The sequence below is a fragment of the Schistocerca americana genome, chromosome 3, assembly GCF_021461395.2.
Source record: "Schistocerca americana isolate TAMUIC-IGC-003095 chromosome 3, iqSchAmer2.1, whole genome shotgun sequence".
Lineage (NCBI taxonomy): Eukaryota > Metazoa > Arthropoda > Insecta > Orthoptera > Acrididae > Schistocerca > Schistocerca americana.
The window spans coordinates 350,057,836-350,061,807 of NC_060121.1; positions in this window are offsets into that span (position 1 = coordinate 350,057,836).

Consider the following 3,972-nt stretch of genomic DNA (forward strand, 5'->3'; position numbering starts at 1 on the left):
GACGAAAGGAAGTGGGTTTTAAGGGAGAGGGTAAGGAGTCATTCCAATCCCGGGAGCGGAAAGACTTTTGCCTCTGCACTTCCGCCTCGACTGACATCTGTGCCCAAACTCTTTGTCTTCAAATATGTCTGCTTGTGTCTGTATATGTGTGGATGGATATGTGTGCGTGTGTGAGTGTATACCCGTCCTTTTTTCCCCCTAGGTTAAGTCTTTCTGCTCCCAGGATTGGAATGACTCCTTACCCTCTCCCTTAAAACCCACTTCCTTTCGTCTTTCCTTCTCCTTCCCTCTTTCCTGACGAAGCAACCGTTTGTTGCAAAAGCTAGAATTTTGTGTGTATGTTTGTGTGTCTATCGACCTGCCAGCGCTTTCGTTCGGTAAGTCACATCATCTTTGTTTTTAGATATACGAGGGTTATTCCAAAAGTAAGGTCCGGTTATAAAAAAAAAATCAAAACTAAAATGTTTTTTCAAAACAATTGTTTTATTTACATTCCTTACATCTTTATCTATTTTTCTACATAACTTCCATACTTATTTAAACATTTGTCACATCGTTCAACAAGCTTTTGAATGCCAATGTTATAGAAATCGGCCGCCTGTGACGATAACCAGTCCTTAACTGCTTCTTTCACTTCATCATCTGTGTCGAAGCGCTTGCCGCCGAGAAACTCCTTTAAGTAACGGAACAGGTGGAAATCACTTGGCGCCAGGTCCGGACTGTAAGGAGGATGGTCCATCTGTTCCCATCCAAATTTCTTGATCAGAGCTTGCGTTTCATTTGCAGTGTGGGGTCTGGCATTGTCATGCAACAACAAGATTCCAGACGACAAAAGACCACGTCGCTTATTCTGGATTGCACGTCGAAGTTTAGTCAGGGTAGCGCAGTAGGCGGCTTTATTAATCGTTGTTCCTCTCTCCATAAAGTCGACTAACAATACTCCACATCTATCCCAGAACACAGTCGCCATAACCTTACGTGTTGAGATTGTCTGCTTTGCCTTGACCTTGACTGGTGATGACGTGTGACGCCATTGCATTGACTGACGTTTAGACTCTGGAGTGATGTGAGAAACCCATGTCTCATCCCCTGTGACAACATTGTCTAAAAGACTGTCACCTTCCTTATGATATCGCTCCAAAAAATCAAGAGCAAAAGCCATTCTTTTCATTCGTTGGGGCTCAGTAAGCAGCCTGGGAACCCAACAGGCACACAATTTGTGAAACTTCAAATGTTCAGACACAATTCTGTACAAAGTTGTTCTACTCACATTCGGAAAATGCATGTCTACGTCTGTAATAGTGAATCGGCGATCTTCACGAATTTTTTTGTCAACCGCATTGACCAAATTGTCTGAAATCACTGATGGTCGGCCACACCGTGGTTCATCGTGCACATTATCCCGTCCTTCATTAAAAGCTCGCACCCACTTGCGCACTTTACTGTCGCTCATTATGTTAGGACCGTACACTTCAGTAATCTGCCGATGGATTTCCGCCGCTGAATTGTTTCTTGCAGACAAAAACCGTATCACTGCCCTTACTTCACAATCGGCGGGCTGATCAATTGTCTTAAACATTGTAAAGTGACACTGTGAACTACACTCAGCAACAGTAACAAAGCGAATGGCGGCGTTTGACGCGCAAGGCTTGCCGGGAGTCGGCGCGCATGCGTGTTTTGTCATTGGCGCCAAATTTCAATAGTTACGGCGAATCGGACCTTACTTTTGGAATAACCCTCGTATTTTTCCCACGTGGAATGTTTCCCTCTATTATATATATATTTCCCTCTATTATATATATGCCTTTGGGGCTATCTATATATATATATATGGTTGCCAAGATCTAAGAAGAGAAAGAAGATAGCCCCAAAGGCAGGAAACCCTTCCCACTCCCCTTCCCCAGGAACTCTACCCCTCAGGTACTTGAGTGACACATCAGAGGAGGTTTGGTGTTAAATCGTCTCCTACAGAATGGACATTCCCACCTTAACCCTTGAGGTCCTCAAAGGAAATCTTAGCAACCCTATAGAAACAACAAATGGGAAATAATCAGGCACACTTATTTGCATGGGTTGTCTGAAAGGAGTGATGTACATTTTGTGTTAGCCATGATTTATTTGCTCTTGTGAACCATGCTTTTATTTACAATAACCACCCCTTTCAAAACCAATACAAACCCTTCCATTTAGATAACATCTCATAAAAGGTACAAAATACTCTATACAAAATAGAAAATTTATACACTATGGTATCACAGTTGTTTAATTATTCACCTCATATTATATTATCCAAAAGTATAATACTATATTCATTTTATTTTATGTCGATGTCACTTCCTTTCTTATTCTGTGATTCTCCTAAGTTTCCTTTATCTTGTAGCCATATCCAGTTTTCTAAGCACTATGATTATAGGATAGTTTAAGATGTTAGAAATAGATGACAGAATAGTTTAAGATTTTAAAGGAATTTGATGCAGGAAAACTATTTTGGAAGAAACACTGAAAACAACTCGGGATCCGATGGTCGACACACTGCCCGTTAACTCAGAATGTTAACATCCCTTGGGGGACAGATGACTCCACCCGGGTCCCATGGATCTGTATTAACTTTTCTTGTGCACTGGCAGACCATTAATTTTCTTTAAATACCTTCACATAGATTACTAAATTCTTTGCTATGTGAGTTGACTTTGGCATTTAACAATCCTAAATTTTTTGTTTGGACATTTAACTGAGAATTTACTGATTCTAGTTTTTCACTTATGAGTCGCATTTTGAGTTTTGGTAAAATTTACTATCTCAGACCAGTCAGGCATTTCCTTACTAACTTTCATACCAATAGCTGGTTCTTGAGTTTCCTCGATTTGTCGTATGTCATCCATTTCTTGCAAGCTTTTGATCTTGTAAGCATTTAACTATCTTTAAGTATGGTAACTACACTAATAAAGTTCACTGAGCAGTCTGTACCACTTTGTGCTAAAACAATAAAGTTCTGTTTTATGCTCACCCAGTGGAGAATCTGTGCTGTGTCGGTGAGTGGATGTGGAGGCAGGTCAGCACCAGTGAACATCAGCTGGTGCCAGCAGTGTCAGATGTTGGTTTCCGCGTCTGTGTGAGAGCTCTACACTCCCCGCACTGGATATTCTTAATCAAAGTATTCTAGGTGTATATCTTTTTAGAGAAACACACTGGAATCTCATTCTCTATTTCTCAACCCAAAATATATACTTTAAATACTTGAGCATGTTCCATTGCCACAGAGCATATTCTTGGTCATATTTGGTTTAGTTGCTTTGACAACATACAACAGCTTCTTTCCTTGATTTTTGGTCTTAGAATTCCTGTTTTTTCAGTCCTTTCTCACTGGTCGCCACATTCTAACATTTTTGGATGATGATTTAAGTGCAAAGTAGATACCCAAACTTCCACTTCTTTTACGAGATGACTTACTTGAGATGCACGGCCAACCTTCCTTGCTGGCTAGCCTGCTGCTGCAAACTCTCTTTCACTTTCTCCAAAGTATGCTGCTAGGTATAGGAATCTCTTACTACTCTTTCTACTTATAAAAATAATTACGACATACAAAGTTTCATTTGCTTCAACTAACGACATATATTTGAACTCCAGACATTTTACAAATACCACTCTTCACATAAATATATAATGTTTAGTAAGTCCCTTGTGTCTCCAAATGTCAGAAACAAACTAATTTACATATAAGAGAAAGATGGCTTAAACACCCTGTCCATTGTCAACATGAGTCAGGATACACATCTTCCCTTCAACAAGGCTAAGACAAGAGGTCTTCTCAAGAGTACCTTCTCAGCTGTTCTCATTATTATAACAATGGTCACTGGTACAATTAGCAAGAACAACATAGACGCACCATGGTTCTTCCATACACTTTCACTAAAACTTCCATGGATCGCCTGACAAGTACTTGTCATTGCCATTCAACCGCCGTGTCTACAT